Source organism: Chenopodium album, chromosome 13, assembly GCF_948465745.1.
Source record: "Chenopodium album chromosome 13, dcCheAlbu1.1, whole genome shotgun sequence".
NCBI classification, from domain to species: domain Eukaryota; kingdom Viridiplantae; phylum Streptophyta; class Magnoliopsida; order Caryophyllales; family Amaranthaceae; genus Chenopodium; species Chenopodium album.
Genome location: NC_137846.1, coordinates 32,217,275 through 32,239,866, shown reverse-complemented (window position 1 = coordinate 32,239,866; position 22,592 = coordinate 32,217,275). Strand labels below are relative to the sequence as shown.

At 39.6% G+C, this 22,592-nt stretch overlaps 1 long non-coding RNA gene and 1 pseudogene across 1 annotated transcript; one reads left to right on the top strand and one right to left on the bottom strand.

Annotated features, from left to right (window-relative positions):
* The first annotated feature begins 5,699 nt into the window (after nt 1-5,699).
* On the top strand, nt 5,700-5,798 carry LOC145577259 (small nucleolar RNA R71; annotated as a pseudogene).
* Nucleotides 5,799-8,414: 2,616 nt separating this feature from the next.
* Nucleotides 8,415-12,276, bottom strand: LOC145576569 (uncharacterized). Its single transcript, XR_014098451.1, has 3 exons — nt 11,772-12,276; nt 9,975-10,160; nt 8,415-9,629 (listed from the first exon to the last, which is right to left on the bottom strand). It is a non-coding gene; the product is annotated as an uncharacterized LOC145576569 (long non-coding RNA).
* Nucleotides 12,277-22,592: the final 10,316 nt, after the last annotated feature.

Genomic DNA, 22,592 nt, shown 5'->3' with positions numbered 1-22,592 from the left:
CGCGGTCTCAGGAACTCTCCCGCGCCCGCGGAGAGACCGCGGGGCAACCGCGGGGAGTTCCTGCCCAAAATTAAGAAATTATACCTGATGCTAGCCGCGCCCTCTCCAATATAGTCGCGCCCTCTCCAAAACTTCCCGCGCCCGCGGAGAGACCGCAGGGCAACCGCGGGAAGTTCCTGATCCAAAATTCATTTTTGTGCTTAAATGAGGGTCGCGCCCTCTCCAATTTTCCGAGGCCTTTCTAAACTCCCCCGCGCCCGCGGAGAGACCGTGGGGCAACCGCGGGGAGTTCCTGATTGTAAATGCTCTTTAAAGCTGAAGAGGCCCCCTGAGGTCCCTCCAAGCCCTCGGGGAACCCTCTCCCCTGCACTCTAAACTCTTCATCAAACCCCTTCTTTCCAATAAGAGATGACAATAGGCAACCTACAAAACAAACATAAAACCAACAAAACTAAAGATCAAAAATTAATCAAGGAAAATTAAAAGAAAGGAAAAGTAAAGAAAAATGAGATGAAAATCCGGGTTGCCTCCCGTAAGAGCTTTTGGTTTACGTTGTTAGCTCGACGTGCACCACCCTCTTAAGGTGGCTTGAAAAGAATCATTTTGTGAACAAGACCAACAAACACTCCATCAAAGTACTTCTTGAGCCGATGACCATTAACCTTAAATGAAGATGAGGAATCCAAAGGAGAAATCTCCACGGCACCATTACCAAAAACATCCTTCACCAAGAATGGACCACTCCATCTTGACACGAGTTTTCCGAGGAACAACTTCATTCTAGAATTGTAGAGAAGAACTTTTTCACCTACACAAAACTCCTTTTTCTCAATCAACTTGTCATGAACCTCTTTGGAGCGAGCTTTGTAGGTGCTAGCACAATCGTAAGCATCAAGCCGAAGTTCCTCTAACTCATGAAGATCCAACCACCTCTTCTCTCCCGCACTTGCTAAGTCAAAATTGATCTTCTTGATGGCCCACAAGGCACGATGTTCAAGCTCAACCGGGAGATGGCATGATTTGCCATAGACAAGGCGATATGGAGTGGTACCAATGGGTGTCTTAAAAGCCGTCCTATAAGCCCAAAGAGCATCATCCAATTTGTCCGACAAATCCTTTCTATTGCGAGCAACCGTCTTCTTAAGAATAAGCTTGATTTGACGATTTGAAACCTCAACTTGGCCACTCGTTTGAGGATGGTAGGGAAGCCCAAATCGTTGATGCACACCATGTTTCCTCAACATCTTTTGAAAGACATTATGGACAAAATGGGAGCCATTATCACTTATCCCCGCTTTTGTGACACCAAACCTTGGAAAGATGATTTTCTTAAACAACTTCAATACAACCTTGTGATCATTTGTTGGAGAGGCAATGGCCTCAACCCACTTAGAAACATAGTCCACCGCCACAAGGATATATTGATTCCTGTATGAAGAGGGGAATGGTCCCATGAAGTCAATTCCCCATACATCGAACACCTCCAATTCAAGGATAGGTTGTTGAGGCATCTCATTCCGCTTGGAAATGTTCCCAACTCTTTGACATCGGTCACATGACTTAACAAAGCCCCATGAGTCCTTAAAGAGATGTGGCCACCAAAAACCGCTTTGAAGAACCTTGGTAGCGGTCTTGGAAACACCCATGTGCCCACCACTAGGGTCCGAGTGGCACATCCTTAAAACACTAGGCACCTCTTCATTTGGAACACAACGCCTAAGCAAGCCATCAACCCCACGTTTGTATAAGATGGGATCATCCCACAAGTAGTGTCTTGCCTCTCTTTTGATTTCTTCTTTTGGTTCTTTGAGAAAGAGGGTGGAAACTCCCCACATGCTAGAAAATTCACCAAGTCGGCATACCATGGGAGTTCCTTCACCTCTATGGCATAAAAGAAGTCATCAAGCATTCTATCTTCAATTGGTAAACCATCATCATGAATTTGATCCCCTTAAAGGCGAGAAAGATGGTCCGCCACAACATTCTCCGCACCCTTCTTGTCCCTAATCTCAATCTCAAAAGCTTGCAATTCAAGCACCCATCGAATAAACCTAGGCTTGGACTATTTCTTGGCAAAGAGATACTTGAGGGCCGCATGATCCGTGAAAACTATGGTCTTGGAACCCAACAAGTAACACCGGAATTTCTCAAAAGAGTGCACAATTGCCAAAAATTCTTTTTCCGTTGTTGTGTAGTTCTTTTGAGCCCCATTGAGAGTCTTGGACATATAGTAAATCACATGAAGATTCTTGTCTACCCATTGTCCCAAAACACCTCCAATCGCCCAATCACTCGCATCAAACATCAACTCAAAAGGAAGATCCCACCTTGGGCCTTGAATAATAGGAGTAGAGATTAGGGCCTTATTCAATCTATCAAACGCCTTCAAGTATTTGTCATCAAAATTGAACTCAACATCCTTTTGAAGAAGGTCATTAAGGGGCTTAGCAATAAGTGAAAAATCCTTGATGAATCTTCTATAAAAACCCGCATGACCAAGGAACGATCTCACTCCTTTGACATTCACCGGAGGTGGAAGTTTCTCAATCACTTCTATTTTTGCCTTATCCACCTCAATGCCTCTATTTGAAATCTTGTGCCCAAGCATTATACCTTCCTCCACCATAAAGTGGCACTTTTCCCAATTCAAAACAAGATTGACTTTCACACATCTTGCCAAACACTTCTCAAGATTCACAAGGCACTCCTCAAAAGAAACACCTCCCACTGAAAAGTCATCCTTAAAGACCTCCATCTCTTCCTCCAACATATCCCCGAAAATACTCATCATGCACCTTTGGAAAGTAGCGGGTGCATTGCATAACCCAAAGGGCATTCTCCGGTAGGCAAAGGTCCCATAAGGACATGTGAAGGTGGTCTTTTCTTGATCATTGGGGTGGATGGGGATTTGGAAGAATCCTGAATACCCATCGAGGAAACAATAAAACTTGTGCCTTGTTAGTCTTTCAAGCATTTGATTAATAAATGGAAGAGGAAAGTGATCCTTCTTGGAAGATGTGTTTAGACGTCTATAATCTATACACATCCGCCAACTGGTGACCGTCCTAGTTGGAATGAGCTCACCCTTCTCATTCTCAACCACGGTCATGCCCCCCTTCTTTGGAACGACATGGACGGGGGAGACCCACCTAGAGCTAGAGATGGGGAATATGATTCCCGCATCCAATAGCTTGGTGATCTCATTCTTAACTACCTCTCCCATTTGGGGATGTAGTTTCCTTTGTCGTTCAATAGAGGGAAGGGCGCCTTCCTCAAGCGTTATGTGGTGTTGGCACAGGGCGGGGCTTATACCTTTAAGGTCATCAATTGTGTACCCCAAAGCACCTTGGTGTTTTCTCAAAACACCACATAACGCTTGAGCTTGGCTCACGCTCAAGGATGCACTAACTATCACGGGGTAAGTGGAATGAGGGCCCAAGAATTCATACCTAAGGTGTGATGGTAGAGGTTTGAGCTCTACCATAGGCACACCATTACCTTCTTTTGATGTGGTCGCTTGCAAAGCTTCATGGCTTGAGATTTTCAAGCACATTTGCTCATCCACTTCCTCCACACTCCCATCAAGCAACTCCTCATAGAAAGTCATCTCTTTGCATGATGCACCTACTTTGTCTTTGTTCAACAAAACATTCTCAAGAGCATCGTTAGAGGTGAGCAAGTGCTCATGCATGGAAGACACAACAATATCAAGTGAATCAATCATCATGCAATTTTCCAAAGAAGAACATGGATACTTCATGCTCTCATTCAAATCAAATTCTATAACCTCTTCTCCTACCTTAAGGGAGATCTTTGCACTCCTCACATCAATCATGGCTCCCGAGGTAGCAAGAAAGGGTCTACCTAAAATGATTGGAATGGTAGCATCTTCATCCATTTCAAGAACAACAAAATCCACCAGGAACACAAACTTCCCAACCCTCAAAGGGACATCTTCTACCTTGCCTTTTGGAAACTTGATTGACCTATCCGCTAATTGCAAGGTAATGTTAGAAGGTAAGAGTTCCCCTAGCTCAAGTCGTTGACAAACCGAATATGGCATTAGGCTCACACTAGCTCCCAAGTCACATAAGGCATTATCAATTTGCATCTTGTTAATGGAACAAGGGATGGAGAAGTTTCCGGGGTCTTTCAACTTGGGTGGCATTTTGTTCATGATGATAGCACTATAATTTTCGGTCAAATTGATGGTCTCCACAACCTCACAAGTTCTTTTCCCACTCAAAATGTCTTTGAGGAATTTGGCATAATTTGGCATTTGGTTGATCACATCGGTAAAAGGTAGAGAAAGATGAAGTTGTTTTAGCATCTCAATGAATCTCCCAAATTGTTCATCCAATTTGTGTCTCATGAATTTTTGTGGGTAGGGGAGCTTGGGTCTCACAATTTCTTTCTCTACTCTCACCTCTTTAGGTGTCTCAACCACAAAATCATCCAATGATGCCCTATCCCCCTCATTCTCAACCAAAACCTCCTTAGAAATCTCCTTATCTACACCCTTCCTAGGCAATCTCTCCTCAAGAACCTTTCCACTCCTTGTAACAATAGCATTCACGGGTTTCTTGGGATCAAGACCTTGGGAAGGTAAAGAAGAAGGGCTTGCATGATCTTTCAAGGCATTAGCAAGTTGAGAGATTTGGTTTTCAAGCATTTTATTGTGGGTCATCATTTCATTGAATTTTTTATCACTAACGGCCATGTATGTGTTCAACAACTTGGTTTGATTCTCAATTATTTCTTCCAAATTAGTCCTAGGTGAAGAAGGTTGTGAATAGGAACTTTCACCTTGAGTCTTTGGAACAAATCCGGGTGGGGGACCTCTTTGAGAATTATTTTGAAAATTACCCCTTCCTTGATTGTTCCAAGTACCCCTATTTTGACTTTGACCATAACCTTGATTATGGTTACCACCACCTTGATTATGATTACCACTACCTTGGTTATGATTTCCATAACCTTGGTTTTGGTTACCATAACTTTGGCCTTGATTTCCATAATTTTGGCTTTGATTTTGGCCACTATAACCTTGGTTATTATAGCTACCACGAGAACCTTGGTTCACTTGGTTTCTATAACCACCACCTTGGTTATAGTTGTCAAAATTGCCTTGGCCTTGGTAATTCCTATTCCATTAACCTCTTTGATTATTAAACCTTTGAACATTGTTATTTGACACATAATTCACATGCTCACTCTCATTGTTATCAAACTCATCAACACATTCATTAGGACAAGTACTAGAGTCATGATCATACGATCCACATGCATCACAAAACAAACAACCCATAGGCATATTATGTGAAGAGGGAGGGGGTTGAGAGTTAGAAGGAGTACCTCTCCCTTTAAATTGGGAGGGAAGGTTCAAAGCTTGAGAAGAGGAAGAAGTGCTCTCCAACTTAGCTTTGATTGCGGTCATCTCCTTTCCCAAGTTTGTCATTTGGGAGGAAAGGTTGTTGATCGCATTTAGATGGTCCACCGAGTACAATGAAGATTGCTTGCTTGAAGAGTCCCTCTCCCCATCTTGCCAATCCCTATAGTATGTCACCACGTCCTCAATAATGTCCACAACTTCTTCTTCGGTCTTGTTCATGATAGGGCCCCCGGCCCCTCCATCAAGGCATGACTTGCCTTGGGGACTTAAACCGCCATAGAAGATTTGGATCACTTGGTATGTTGGGATTCCGCGGTGAGGGCACTCCCTTTGATACTCTTTAAATCTCTCCCATGCTTCGTAAAGGCTTTCACTTGGCCTTTGCTTGAACCCTTGAATCAAGGCTCTTGCCTCCGCCGTCTTCTTTTGAGGGTAGAAGCGGGACAAGAAGGCCTTTGTGACATCGTCCCAAGTTCTCAAGGAGTTGGGCTTCACCTCTTTGTCTAGCCACTCCAAAGATCTTCCTATGAGAGAGAAGGGGAACAACTTGAGGCGGATGAATTCTTGAGAAACCCCATTGACTTTGATGGTGTTGCAATATTTTTCAAACTCCTTAAGATGGTTCAATGGGCTCTCATTCTTAGCCCCACTATATTGTCTTCTCTCAATTAAGGTGATCATTGCCGGCTGAATTTCGAAGTCATTTGCCGGTGTAGTAGGTGGAGCTATGCCGCTCTCAAACCTATATGCACCGGGCACTCCAAGATCCTTCAAGGCCACTCTTGGATTTTCACCCATGCCTTGCTCTTCTTGAATCTCTTCTTCGCTTGAAGAACTATAACCCAAGGATCTATTAGCCACTCTCCTTCTTGAAAGAGTTCTCTCAATTTCCAGATCAAGGGAAACAATGGAACGATCACGGGTTCTATGCATGCAAAACTCAAAGAAAATATTAGTAGCACGACTACAAGTGTAGCCTAAAAAAACAAAATCTTTTTGTATTTTTCAAATAAAATGAAGTAGACTCAACAACAAAAGCTAAGCACCAATAGCACTCCCCGGCAACGGCGCCATTTTGACAAGAGGAAAATGCATGTTGTTATCTACCCTTTCCCCAAGTCAAACTAAATTTGTAAACACCTAACCAACCTTATATGAATATAGGACAAGTTAAGGGTCGATCCCAAGGGAATGCAATGATGAAAACTAAAGTCTAAGTCAAGCTACCTCGAAGACGAAATTGAGATTATGATTGGTACTAAAGTGAACTAAAACAAGTTTAACAAGTAATCAAAGGTCTAAACACAAGGGATATGGGTTCCACATGCAAGATCAATGATAACGCTAGTTTAAAGCTCAATCAATTAATTCAAGTATTGCAATGGACAAACAATAGTAGCAATCAAGAGAGTTCAAATGCTATCCCCTATAGGCCAATCTAGTGGTCACTATGAAAGGCAAACCAAGAAGAATCACAAACAAACGCAATCAATTAGAGCAACCTTCAAATCAATTGTTCATGTCATTAAGAGTTGCAATGCAATCTAGATTAATCTTATAGGGTGATCAATCCTAGTCTAATCACTCATGAAAAACAATGTCAACCAATTTAATTGCAACAAATCAATCAATCAAAGAGCATCAACTAGCAATTTCATTAATCAAACATGCTTCCCCCTTTCCCTAGCAACTAATCTACTCACTAATCATGGTGAAATTCAAGAACAAATAACTAGAAATTGCATTGATCATCATTTTATATCAAAATCTAATAGAAATCAAAGTATTCAATAATATCAAACTCAAATCCAAAGAAAAACAAGCATGAAGCATAAATCAAATAGCAAGTAAGTAAGAGATGAAAGAAGGAAGAGATTCTCACTAATATTGATGATTGAAAATGAAGAAATCCAAACTTGATTGATCAAATGTTGAGTTACAAATCCAAAACCAAGAACTTCTCTCTAACTTCTCTCTAAATTCCCTCTCTAAAACTAAGCTAATGAAATATTATCAAAAGTTTTTTTCAAAAAGGAAATACAATTCTATTTATAAGCTAAGAAGAAATCTGCAGCTCCCGCGCCCTCTCCCGATAGACCCGCGCCCGCGGAAAAATGGGTACGGAACCCTCCGCGGTCTATCTAGGCAGCACCCGCGCCCGCGGCATCAGGGACTCGCGCCCGCGGCAGTGACACCCGCGCCCGCGGCTAATCCCCTGCTCCCAAAGACTGATCAGGGGGGCCGCGGTCTTTCCAAAAGGAGCGGCCTCTCCATTTTACCCGCACCCGCGGAGAGCCCGCGGGGCAACCGCGGCAAGTTCCTGCCAAGTTTTGGCATTTTTGAGCAACTTGGGCCCGCGCTCGCGGCAAGGTGGCCCGCGCCCACGGCTTGCTGGAATTTCCTTAGAGACCTCTCCGAGGCCTCTCCAAGGCTTCTCTAAGCCCTCTCTAGCCAAATGCTTCTTCCTTGCTTGATCATTAAGGTCCCGAATTGAATCCTTTGCCAAGGTGATTCTCACAATACCTACACAAGTAAACAAAGGAAGAAAATAAAAGGGAAAAAGAGCCAAATAGAGGAAAACACGATAAAAACACGAGAATCATAAAGAAAAGAGGAAAAGGAGAAACTAAAGGAAAAAGGACCAAAATTAAGAGAAGAAAGCATGGAAAAGGGAAAGAAATAACCCTAAAAGACTACCCTATGAGTGCCATAAATGACACTCATCAACGCTTTTATGTGTCCTAAATAATATACGAAGTGTCAAAAAATACTTACCTTGCGCATTATCCCAAATTTGTGTAGTTTTTTAGTGACGCTTTTACATGTCCACATACTCAAATTTAGCGACGCTTTTTGTTGTCTTGTGTTTATTCATGTCAGCCTATGGTATGTCGGGAAACTCTTGAAATATGAAAATGTGCAAAATATGTAGACATTAAAAAGCGTCTAGAATTTTTTTTTAAACTCTTTTTTTTCTTTTTTTTCTTCCTTTTATTAAATTATTATCATCATACACACATTTACAGTTATTTAAATTTATCATAAATTAAATTAATAACATTAAAATTAAAATAAACAAATGTTCTATATAACTAGGTTAAAAAAAACAATAATTAATCAACACAATAATAAGAGTACGTAGTTAATTACCAAATTTATAAAAGAAAACATCAACACAATTAATAAAAATAATAAAAAAAAACGTCGCATATCATAGTAGCTTGTCCCTAAATAAATACATCACTAATATAATTAAGACTAAAAACCAAAATAGATAGATGATGGCCTTATAAACAATGTAGTCGCTTGTTTTGATGCTTAAGTGTCCCGGCCTATTCTCTTGTTGCACCTACATTGCCTTTTCCAATATTCAAAAAAAAAAAAAAATACAAAGTATAAATTAGTACATTACACAATATCAATTTAGCTAGAGGACAAACAATAGTAAATGGTAACAATCAAGCTAAGGCATTAGGCCAAATGCTTGTATCTCAAGTAGTATAAATAGAATAGCCTAAGGAGAGAGAGGTATCCAGAATATTTGTATTATTTTTTTGACACAAACTGGAAAATTCTTTATTAAGTCAAAGCAGCCAAATTAGAAATTACAAAGCTCATGATCTCCACAGGGGCTTCTTCTAGCCAAACCCGCATTTCAGTGAATGATTTGCTGAGCTTGGCCAAATTCTGAGCAACTGTATTGCCTTGTTTTCGAACATGAGAAAACTTAACAGTAGTACATAAAGAAAAAATAGCTAGCTAGTATATCCTTCACAATAAGCCTAAAGACCGTGGGCTCAGCGATCCTTTTACTCAAGTAGGTGAAAAGCTTCAAGCAGTCAGTTTCGAGTACCACTCTACGAAGGCCTGCATCGAAAGCTACCTGTAATGCATGTCTTGCACCCAAAGCTTCAGCCACCTCCACCTCGAACACTCCTTCCATATTTAGACAAGTTAAAGCTAGCACGTCTCCTACATTATCCCTCACTACCCCCCCTAAACCAATGCCACTACCATTGAACACCACTGCATCACAATTAATTTTGTACTTATTTGTTTCAGGCGGCACCCAATGAGCAGGAGAAGAGCAACTTCCTCCTTTAACACCCTTCTTCTCATTTGCACTTTCATACTCAGTCACACAGCTGATTGCTTTGTTCGGAACCTTCACTATATCAGTTTTCCTCTTATAAAAAACCCAAGCATTGCGGCTCCATCATATACTCCAGGCAACTGCCTAGAAAAAATCCCACCATACATCGTCATGTTCAGTGGGAGCTCTAAATTCAGCTCTGAATTCAGTTCTGGATTTCAGCTCTGATTTTCAGTTCTAAACTTCAGATCTGAAATTCAGCTCTGAATTTAGTTCTCGATTTCAGCTCTGATTTCAAAACTAGAAATTATGTCTATGTCTCATTATGACTTTAGCACAAAGCCACAAAGATTTCAGAAAACCAAGATTCAATCTAGTTTTAGGTTAGTCTATTTTTCATCAGCTTAATAAAGCAATTACTCAATTCAATACATACAAACTCACAAGTAACGACTATGCTATAACAAACATGCCTATGCATCTAATTACCTTCTTAAACAAACTCGAAATACTTCTCGAGTAATCCAAGTTCCTTCCTTGCTTACAGTTGGTTGGCTTGATCATCCGCATCAGAAACATCACTTGCATAATCTTGTGAAACCTGTTTGGCTTGGCTCTAAAGTTTCTCCAAGTATAATTCTAATGAAGTCTTATGCTTTTCAGTGAAATTGGACTCTGAGGCATAAAAAAACAGGACTTAAAACTTTGACATTCCATATATACAAGCACTGCAAGACAAGGACCTCACCAAAAATACCTAATAAATAACAAGTCTCTTTGTATAAAAGCAACAACCCTAAACAACTCTAAACTAGCGGTTGTCATTTATAAACTTTTCACATTACATGGGAAATTAAATAGAACATTATAGGCTAATCAAAACCAACAATTAGAATAAGTCTCAGTGCATGTGTTGCCATGTAAAGAAGCAACTAGGTCTTATAAATATTAGCTATGATGAGTCTGCATGACTGTTTAGCTCTCATGGTAAAACATATAAAATGGAGTTAAATATACTGAGCAAATCAGGACATATATATGAGGATCTGATGGACACAAGCACATAGCTGTTCATCTTTTCATCAGGCTGGTCATAGAAGTACCTCAGTTTTGGACCATATCATATACGGAGGGGGTTAACTGGAAGGAAAGTTGAAGCTTAATATACTGAAATCAGAATTATAACATACACAATGATAGTTACATGTAATTGAGAGAAAAAAATTCCAATATGAAGATTTGCTAGAGAAATTCAGTTATGCTTACAATTCATTTTAAAAATTTGACTTGAAGTGTGTTTACAATTCATTTAAAAGTGATTTGAAGCCAAAGTAAGCATAGCCTTCAGACGGTGTAAATTATAGCATACACTGACAAACATATGAAATCATATAATAAATTCAATATTGTGCTCAAGAAAGATATCTATGTCATTTATTCTAATTGTTTCATTTAATAATAGTGTATATATATTTAAAAAAATTAGATTTGGAAAATCAATGGCTTTATAATTGTACTTGTTTCAATGAAGTAGGTGAAACCAATTCTTTAATGTTATACGCATATGGCCATATGGGCATCCTCATAATTGATCCATGAAGATCTCAAGGCATACATTACATTTCTAAGGATAAAAGGTAACCCAAAGTGCATTATTTTTATTGTGTTATTTGAATGCATGAGATTGTGAAATAGAGTATTTTAGCATTCTCTATATGACAAGACACTAATATAACTAAGGATGAATTATGTTTGTATTCTCTATGTCAAGACACTAATTCAATAAATTCTCAATTCAATATATACCAAGCACAATGATAATAATGTAGGGAGATGCACAATATTTGTTTAGAAAGAGCAGCATATTAGCGTAATCTTGAACGGCTCAGCTTAAGTATACTATAGAATCTAGCCAAGCCATTATTTCTATCTACTAGTATATATTTATCATACCATCAAAACCAAGATAAGTAAATGTCACAAAGTGCCTCTCTGCTAAGTGTACTAGAAGATTCAGACCCAGATTTTTATCATATTCACTAAATAACCAAGAATTAAAAACATTTTAACTTGTTAATGGTATGATATTGGAAATATTCTCTAGATGCTAATTTTCATCTTCAAGCTGCACCAAATTAACCCACCCCACCCAGTGGATCTAGGTCTAAATTTTAAAAATTCAATAAATAACAAAATTCCCAAATTACAAAAATAAAGTTACTTAAACCAAAATTACAACTCAAATATTTGCATAAAAATACATACAAGTTAGATGCGATAAATTACCTGAAAGCAAAGACGCATATAAGCTTAGCGACATCAGGGTCAAGGCGTAGAAATTTGATTTCAGATGTTTTTTTTTAACATCTGATATTGAAATGACTTCAAAATTACAGCTTTCTTTATCTCTTATTCCTCAATTAAATGAAAAATACATCAAAAAAAAGAAAAAATAAATAAAAATCAAAATCTAAAGATAAAGGATAGTGTACCTGAAAACAGAAAGAATACCAGATTTGATGAATTCGAAGAGCATCTTTCAGTAATATTGTTGCTAGGATTGGATTTTGGAGAAAGATGTATTGGTGAGCGAGAATTTTAATGAACGGCTTGGGTTTAATTATTGGAGACCGGAGAGTGAAGGAGGAGCGGTTTTCATGTTTCCCCCAATTTGTTTAAGTTCGCAGGCTAGAACACATGTGCTTATCACGTGGTTAGTATTGTGGACGCTTTTTAAAGTCAAAAATAAGTGAGGACGATGAAAAGCGTCGCAAAAACACGGGAATCCAAATTTCCACTGACTCCCTATTCACAGCGTCGAAGGCATGGCGTCGAGAATTAATGCATTTTGTAGTAGTGATGCTTCATATTCAGCAGCGTTGTTGGTAACGTCGAAATCTAACTTTATTGAGATTGGGACATGTTCTTCTTTAGGTGATACTAATAATACTCCTACACCACATCCTTTTTGGTTGGAGGCTCCGTCGAAGTATAATGTCCAAGTATCATCTTCTGTAACCATCAAATCTTCGTCTGGAAAATCATTCTCATGTATTGGTGTCGAATCTTCTATTGGAAAATCTGCTAAGAAGTCCGAGACCACTGATCCTTTAATGGCCTTTTAAGGCATAAACCTTACATCGAATTGGGCTAAATTAACTATCTATCTAGATATTCGCCCGTTGAATGTAGATTTCTCGAATAGATATTTAAGTGGGTCCATTCGCGATACTACGTAGATCGTATGGACGAGCATGTAGTGTCTTAGCTTGGTTGTGGCCCACACTAATGCAAGGCACAATTTCTCAAGTGGTGTGTAACGTACTTCATACTCAATCATCTTCTTATTTAAGTAGTAGATGGCGTTTTCTTTACCTTCGATTTCTTATGCAAGCGTAGCTCCCATTGTTTCTTTAGTGACTGTTAAGTATAATCAAAGAGGAATTCCTGGGAACGCTAGTGCTAATACAGGAGGATTAGCGAGATAGGTTTTGATATTATCAAAGGCTTTTTGACACTCATCGTCCCTTATCATTGGCACATTCTTCTTGAGTTTCTTAAATATTGGTTCACATATTGTAGTTAGCTTTGATCCTCGAATCCTCGAATCTGCTTCTCGATTCTGGGCGGTGGCATTGACATGATTGCTTTGATCTTTGTTGGATCTATCCCTATTCCTCTAGAGCTAATGACATAGCCAAAGAGTTTTCCTGAGGTGACTCCAAAAGCACATATGGCTAGATTTAACCTCATGTTGTATTTCTTTAGCCTTTTGAAGAATTTTCTTAAGGCTATTTGATGTCCTGGACTGTCCTTTGATTTTACAATCATATCGTCCACATACACTTCAACCTCTTTATGCATCATGTCGTGGATTAAGGCAGTCGCTGCTCTTTGGTAAGTGGCATCCGCGTTTTTCAACCCGAATGGCATCACCGTGTAACAGTAAGTGCCCCAAAGTGTTATGAATGTAGTCTTTTCCATATCTTCTTCAGCCATGAGAATCTGGTTGTACCTTGCATACCAATCCTTGAACAAGAGGAGAGCGTGATTTTCGGTGTTATGTACTAAAATGTCGATGTGTAGTAAAGGGAAGTCGTCCTTTGGACTTGCCTTATTTAAATCCCTGTAATCGACACACATTCTTACCCTTCCATCCTTCTTTGGAACTGGTACCACATTTGCGACCCATGTCGGATATTTGGATACCCTGATAAAACCTGCAGTTATTTGTTTTTGAACTTCTTCTTTTATCTTAAGAGCTACGCCGGGTTTCATTCGACGTAACTTTTGTTTTACAGGTTTCATTCCTGGATCTAGTGGTATTGTGTGTTGAGCTATTTCTCTATTTATTGCTAACATATCTTCGTATGACCAAGCAAACACATCAATGAATTCTTTTAGTAGATTAATTAAATCGGTTCTTTCTTCTTTGTTAAGAGTTAAACCAATTTTAACCTCTCTTTTAATAGTGGGATCTTTTGAGATATCAACCGTTTCGGTGTCTTCAATTACTAATGTTTTGTTTTCAAGTGTTTCCGTTTCTTTAATTATTTCTTTGTCATTTTCATTGTTAATTAAGAAATGATCGTCATCTTGAGTAAGAGAATGACACGAGGAGTAAGCAAATGAAGACATATTATTGAACTCGGAAACCATTACATCAAATAAAGAAATGTTCGTTGGGACTTGACTACTAACTATCCTAGGAGTAGATTTTGAACTAGAAGGGACAGAAGGAGATGCAACTATAGAAGATTTAGAAGACTCGACTGCAGAAGACTTGAGTTTAGACTCAGACTCAAATCCAGACGATTCAAACTCATCGAACATTGTTCCTTATCCTGTTTTTATGGATATCTTTCTTCCACTTGGTGTAGTCACCTTCACATTCTTTCGCCATCCTCGATCTAATCCTTCTGCCGGAGTAATGAGATTTGTGGGATCAAAGTTTTCACTTTGCAAGACAGTTTGGATAAGTGCAGAGTTATCGTGGATACACTTAGGCTCATTCTTCTCGTAGCAAAAGAGTAGTCCCATGACATCAAAGTCAAAGAATGGGGGTGATTTTTCCTTATGGATGGGAGTTGGGATCTCATCTAGGAAGTTGTAATCCAAAAAGATTTCAAATCCTGGTTGTCTCACCCCATCTTTGATAAAGGGTTCAGGAAATTTGTAGCATGGATAATCTTCTATGAATTGTCCATTTAAAGTGAGAGGGTAATGATCCATTGGGATTGCTATCTTTTAAGTAAGAGCATTTCTCCGCGCATTGATCTTTTCCCGAGTTTGCTTATAGTCTTTCAGAGTTGGTTCGAAACCAAGTCCAAAAGTATCTAATTTAGGAAGGCCACGTAATCTAATTTGCGTCGTTTAGGCGTCGTTCGAAGTGCGCCTACGTTAAAGCATGTTGTGAATATGCTTGGCACTCATAGGAAGTGGGATTGACATATACGATTAGGGTCAAGGAAAGTAGGGAGCCGCCAACAAGTTTTTAAGGAACTTGTAAACCGTTCACGGATCATAAAAGGCAACCACGATAAGGGACAACGATAGGCAACAACGATTGACCCGTGAAGGTTACACCCCATTCATAATCCATGAGATGATTAACTCCATATGGTTCGAAACCACGAAAGGAGGATGGGGGATGATGGTACGAAGTGAGTCATGGAGTCACGTTTGCCCGTATTGGCCTCTACTCGATTCTTATAGTGAAAAACATTCATGCGATCTCAAAGGCATACAAAAAAAGATTCAATTTGCTCCAAACTAATATTAAGCTAAATTAGTTTAATATTAATGCAACATATAATTCTAAAATATAAGTGATCACTTGATTAAACAATAAGATTAAAAAGGAACCTAAACCGATTGTCCAAATTATCTTATTAGGCGTGATTTTCAATTACATATTCCCTTTAAACATGCAATATGGTGATCAATAAATAAATAATAAGCATTAATATTGGAAGCAATGTACAATAAATCTAACAATATAAAATCGTTAGAATAATAATAGAAATAAAAGGAACATAATTCTTACTTTGATTCTGTTTTCTTGCAACTATAAAATAATAAACGAGTTAGTAACTTCAAGGAAAATTAATCAAACAATAATTAAATTAAATTAAATTAAATAGAGTTGATTTGGGGCCAAACCCTCAAACAGTTCAACCTTTGACGCCTTAGTTTAAGCACAGAACCTCGAGTAAAGTATGGACTCCTTGGAGTGCTTGAAGAGGGAATTTTGAAAGAAAAGGGGTAGGCTAGTGTTTAGGCTAGAGCATAGAAGAGAGAAAAAGAGAATTAAATTCCTCCCCGTACATCGGAAATGAAGATTATTTATAGAGAAAATGAGTGGAGGGAACACACGGAACCCTAAAAACATAAAAAACCCTAAAAAATAACACCGCGACACGACAGATGACACCGTGACACGGTGCTAGACACCATCAGACGGGGCAAACTCCCGTGACACGGTGGAAAACAGAGTGACGCGGGAAATAATTAGGTTACGGGAGATAAAACGCATGAAGGGTTTACGCGGAAAGGACACAGAGATCCCCTGTGTCACAGCACTAGAACCGTGTCACGGGAATGCACACCGTGGTGCGACATTGAGCCCCATGACACGGTGCTTTTTGTCGTGATGCGGGAAACTATGCGTCCATTTTCCATTTAAATTCATTTTTGCCCTAATTTCGTTCAGCCTTTTTAAGTGCCAATTGATAATTTTGGGCCATTTCTAACTTATTATTTATTAATTGGGCTAAAATAATAAATTAAATAAAATAAAAGGTTTGGGCCAAAATAATAAAATAAAGGAAAATAAATAAAATAAAAAGGTTTGGGCCAAAATAATAAAATAAAGAAAAATAAATAAAATAAAAAGGTTTGGGCCAAAATAATAAAATAAAGGAAAATAAATAAAATAAAAAGGTTTGGCCCAAAATTATGCTTTGACTAAACATCAAGACTGATCCACTGATTTTCAATCAAATACGATTTTTGAAGCACTCTCGGGATTAAATACTGAACCTGACCAATAATGGCGGTGAAAGATTGTTCATCATTAGGTTTGGTTTTGGGGAGACATTTTTAGGTGTCTACAGAATCTCGGGATTTGTAGAAACGTTAGTTTCGAAAACGACAGTCAAAGCTTTTGACACGTTATTCATCCTTTTTAATACCGCTTGTTACTGATTTTTCTTTGTTCTCATCCTACGCACTCGGACGTGATGGGATTTATGAAGCTGGTTGATGCTTTGAAGTACTGCATTATCAAGCTTCGACGTGGTGCGAGTTGTCGGGGCGGTTCTAGCGATGTTCTTGAGGTATATTCACCTGTTTTCCCATATTTGCCATTTGTTCTATCTTGCACTATTGACATCTTTTCATCTTGTGTCTTTTAGGAACGACGGAGGTCTTGCTCGCGCTCGAGGCACAGAGACTCGGCAAGGGGGAGCCTAGTCGCGGCAGACGATCTCCTGAGGTTCGTCGGCATTCTCAGTTTCAGCGGCAACCTCGGCCTTCTCAGTCGTTTCAGGAGGCTCAGTGGAAGCAGCCTCAGTCTTCTTAGCCTTTCCAGCACTTTCAGGATCAGTGGCAACGACCTTCATCTTCCCAACCTTCGCAGCCTGAGTTAAGGCCAGTCACTACTCCTGTGGACCAGGGTTTATACTTAGTTCATTATCTGGGGCGTTTCCTCCACCGGTGCAGGGCCTATTTTCAGTTCCATTGTCTGGGACGATGCCTCCACCGACGCTTCCAACCTCTTGGAGTCAGCCTACACCATTTACCAACTGGACAGGTCCTACTTTGAGTTTATCTTCTACTGGAGCTACGGGGACTAGTAGGGATACTACTCCTCGTACCCGGATGATGGAGGGACTCTTTGGTCCGCCGTTTCCGTATTCGCAGGCTCGAGATGACACTGATCCAAGCTCTTCTGGTTCTGGAGAGTTTTGACCGAGGGTTTTATTATGTACTATGATTGATGACACTTGACACTGTTTATGCATCATGACTCACTTTATATATTTTATTCACATTTTATGCTTTTATTAGTGTTCGTATTAGTGTGTGCTTGAGACTCATTGTGTGTGATTGTGTACTTATTAATGACGCGAACAAAAATCATAAGCGGAGGGTACCGACCTTCCCCAAAAGAAAAATGAAAATAAAGAGAAAAGTGGAACAAATTTTGTAATTGCCGGGACAAGTTTTACAATTTTTCTAAAAGAAAATAAAAATGGGGTAAATTTTACAACCTCCCCAAACGGAAAAATAAAAGTAAAAAGAAAATAAAAAGGGAGAATTTTATTAGGAATAAAGCTCTCGAAAAATAAGATTGGAAGGTAAACAATAACAATCCGGATAAAAATGGGTAAAGGATAAAAATATGAAAACGCGTGGGCAGCGCGACACGGCAGTAAATACCGTGTCATGGAAAAATATGCCGTAACGCGGCACAAACTCCCGTGACACGGTAGAATTTCCCGTGTCACGGTGCGCGTGTTCAGCAGTGGTGTAGTCTACGTGCATAGAAAGATAAATTTTGAGTTTTTTCGAGCGTTTTAACTATAAAATAGGACCAGTGTATCGTGATATGCATAATTATGAAACATAAAATAATTAGAGTTTCATATTTAAATAATAATGTCTCAGAATTTTGATAATATACTGCGCGACTGGTCTTATTCTTTGACCAATGCTGACAAAAGAGAGCTGGAATTGTTTCATGTCAGAGGCTTATTAGCCTTAAGGCATGTAGCAATTGAACATGATTTTCTTAGGGCAGCTTTAGATTATTGGAGTCTAGAAACTCATTGTTTCAAATTTGATTATGATGAAATTTGTCCCATGCCTGAGGAATTTGGTGCTATCTTTGGTTTTCCTGCCAGAAATCTTGTTGCAATGCCTACCCTACGTGAGTATTATTACCAATACTTTGAACGCCATCTGAATCTGGCAGATCCAGATTTAAATAAAATTGTGTGTGGTAATGAAGTAGATTTAGAGAAGCTAGCAAACTTGTACTTCAATCGTCCTGTCTCTGAGTCTTATCATGTATACCGTAGAAAGGCTTATATTTTTTGCATGTTTAGCAAGCTTTTATTTGCAAACAGTAAGGTAGGACATGCTTGTTTAGCGTCTGTGCTGGAACATGTTGAATCTTGGAGATCTCCCATGCCTACTTGCCTTGAAGAAACTTTGCATGGCCTTGACGAAGCAAAAGCTGACCAGAAAGCCATCATGAAGGACTGTCTAGTACTGTTGCAGGTAAAAATGCGCTCCAATTAGCCCTCGTGACACGTAGAAGGCACCTTGTCACGGTGGTTTTCTGCCCCTTGGACTGATTTTTTTTTTTTTTTTTTTTTTTTTTTTTTTTTTTTTTTGCAGATTTGGTTGATGGAGCGTTTAGAACTCTTTGAAGCCCCCGACGATATTGAAAAATATGGTTCCAATGATCTGGTTCGTAGGAAGAAGAATTACTCTACGAACATGTCATATGAAGATTGGAAGGTCATCTTTGCAAAGAGAGAATTTTCCATTCGGTGGGTGGTGCCTTGGTGGAGGCTTACTAAGATGGTTGGCACGAATGATACTCCATACTGTCGCGTTCCTAGTATTTCAAAGTTGACTTTTTATTGTCCTTCTCGATTGATGCGACAATATGAACTTGAACAAGTAGTTCCACGCTATAACGATAGTCCTCGTGAGGTATCGTTGCATGAAAGTAATGTTCGTAAGTACGAGACTTAAAGGATTGGAAGACCTTTGTGGACCGTTTCTGCGAGTAACCAAGCTCCTCCTCCCTTATCTAGTGCATACAAGGCATGGTTGAATCCTAGAAGTAGATGGGATCGAGTCGGATCACGCAACTTTGACGTGAAGGGACATCTTGGAAGTAAGAAGGAGCCTCCTAAAGATCGTCTAGGTCCGAGAACACAAGAAATTGAGTTTAAGACTCCTATAATGCCTAAAAAGAAAAGTTATGCGAAAGGAAATGGTAAGGAAAAGATGGTTTATAGAGAGAAGCAAGAGAAGAATTCTAAGAAAGGTGAAAGGGGTGAGAGTTCAACTACAGGTGTGATAGTTCGGGCTACAAAAGACACATTAATGGTGAAGGCCGACCTAGTTGAAAAAGAGAAGGAGGTTCCTAAAGTGAAGAAGGATTAGATCAATATTGCTTTGCTTATATGATTTAAATTTTTAATTTTTAAATAAGGTGCATGATGCCAATAATTGTAGTCGAATTTATGTCAATAATAGCACATTTATTTTCGCCTTAAATAAAAAATTACAATGACTTTTTTTTTTAATTATTATTATTATTATTATTATCCGAGTCAAGAAGTCGGACGCAATGGAAGAATAATAACGATCGTCGAACAAATATGCGTAAAACAATAACAGAATTTGCAAAGTCCAGCATAATTATGTTTGCTGGAAATTTTATCGTGCCACGGTGCAAATTGCCGTGACACGGTAACGATTCCCGGGGCGCGATGGCAACCTTTTTTTTTGACACGATAAAAAATCTCGTGGTGCGGTGGATGCTGACGTGGCATGGCATCTTTTTTTTTTGGGCGTGCCACGGGGTATCCTGCCGTGCGACGGTGGTGGCCGCTCTGTTTTTCTTGATTTTAGCTCTGTTTTTCTGTCTTGTGTGTTTACTTGGTCGACGGAGGAAGGATTTTATTTTTTTAAAGTGGCCGGGCCCCCTTGTGGGGTTGCCTACGTATCCTTAAAAGGAATCAGGCCAAACGTAGCTCTATCGGGTCATGAACCCATGCGACTAGGCATAAAATTTCTTGAGTTGATCCAAGTTGGTTAAATTGTGGAAACCGTTGCCATCCACGTCTACCAATTGTGCCGCCCCACCAGACAAAATGGATTTAACAATGTATGGACCTGACCAGTTTGGTCTAAATTTTCCCCTTGGATCTAACACATTTTTGCGAAGTGCCTTGAGCACCAAGTCACCTTCCTTGATATTTCTAGTCTTGACTTTTTTATTGAAATGTCGCGCCATACGCTGTTGGTAGGTTTGGACATGATGCAAAGTTGCCAAGCGTTTTTCATCAAGTAAAACTAGTTCATCATATCTTGCTCTAATCTAGTCGACTTCATCTAGTTGGCTTTCCAACGCGATTTGGAGCGAAGTGATTTTAAGCTCTATTGGTTGTACAACTTCAACTCCATAGACTAAAGAGAATGGGGTGGCCCCCGTTGATGTACAAACGGAGGTTCGATAACCCCAAAGGGCGAAATGTAGCTTACTTGGCCAATCTTTGTAATTTTCCGTCATCTTTTCGATGATAGTTTTCACATTTTTGTTGGCTGACTCAACCGCACCATTTGTTTGTGGCCTGTAAGGTGATGATCTATGATGCTTGATATGATATTTCTTTAATAGTTCTGCACACTCGGCTTGGAAATGCGTTCCATTATCACTGATCATTTCATGAGGCACCCCATAGCGGCATATGATATTTTTCTCAATGAATTGAGCTACATGTTTTGTTGTTAGCTTAGCATATGAGGCAGCTTCGACCCATTTAGTGAAGTAGTCGATCGCTACAAGGATGAACTCATGTCCCCCTTGTCCTGGTGGCGTTATTTTTCCAATGATGTTGATACCCCAAGTAGAGAAAGGCCATGGAGAAGTATACGTGTAGAGAAGCGAAGGTGGAACGTGCTGCAAATTTGCGTAGACTTGACACTTCATACATTTCTTAACGTATTCATGACAGTCTCTCTCAATAGTAGTCCAATAATAACCTTGTCGTTGAATATTTTGGACTAACATCTTAGCATTCATATGCGTTCCACATATTCCGGCATGAAGGTTTTCCATGGTTTTGTGTGCTTCTTTCTTAGCTATGCATAAGAGATTTCTCCCTAGTGCAGTCCTCTTATGGAGTTCTCCCCTGATGAGCACATACTGTGAGGCCAGGAGCCTCAAAGCACGGCGTGCCCTTTTATCAGTGTTAGAAGGGTATTCTCCCTTGCAAGTTACATAGTTAAGGATATCCGTATACCATGGCTCTTCTTCTTCTTGTGATTCTTGTTCGTCGTCAAGTGCATGAACGTAAGCAGGCTCATATCTTCTTTTAATGGTCAATGGCATTCTTGTTCTTGTGATTCTTGTTCGTCGTCAAGTGCATGAACGTAAGCCGGCTCATATCTTCTTTCTATGGTCAATGACATTCTGATTGTGTCTGTCGGAATTCGCACCATTGATGCTAACTTAGCCAGCGCATCGGCAAACTAATTTTCTTCTCTAGGAAAGTACGTATATTCCACTTCATCTAGTTGCTCCGTGATAGTTTCCAGATGAGCTTGATACGTAGCGAGACTTTCACTTCTCACCTTCCATCTCTTGGAGATCTGGTTAATGATTAGTGACGGATCACCGTAGATTCTGAGCTTCTTAATTCCCAAGGCCATAGCTGTTTCTAATCCCAAGATGGATGCCTCGTACTCTGCGGCATTGTTGGTGACATCAAAGTCGAGCTTCATGGAAATTGGGATATGCTCTTCATTGGGTGATACGAGCAAGACTCCTACACCACAACCCTTTTGGTTCGAAGCTCCGTCAAAATAGAGTGTCCAGCTATCATCTTCGGTCATGAATAGATCTTCGTCAGGGAAATCATACTCATCTTCTTCTTTCTCAACTTCTTCTAGTGGAAAATCTGCTAAGAATTCGGAAACCGCAGAACCTTTGATGGCCTTTTGTGGTACAAATTTCAAGTCAAACTGAGCAAGGTTGACTATCCACCTTGATAATCTTCCATTGAGTGTCGCTTTTTCGAACAAGTACTTGAGAGGATCCATCTTGGACACGACATGCACTGTATGAGTGAGCATGTAATGTCTTAATTTCTGTGCGGCCCACACGAGTGCGAGACACAACTTTTCAAGTGATGTGTATCGCGTTTCATATCCTTGAAGCTTCTTGCTCAAATAGTAAATTGCATTCTCCTTGCTTTCGATCTCTTGTGCTAGCATTGCCCCCATTGTTTCTCTTGTGACTGTAAGATAGAGTCGAAGAGGAAAGTCAGGCATTGCTGGCGCTAGCACGGGTGGGTTTTC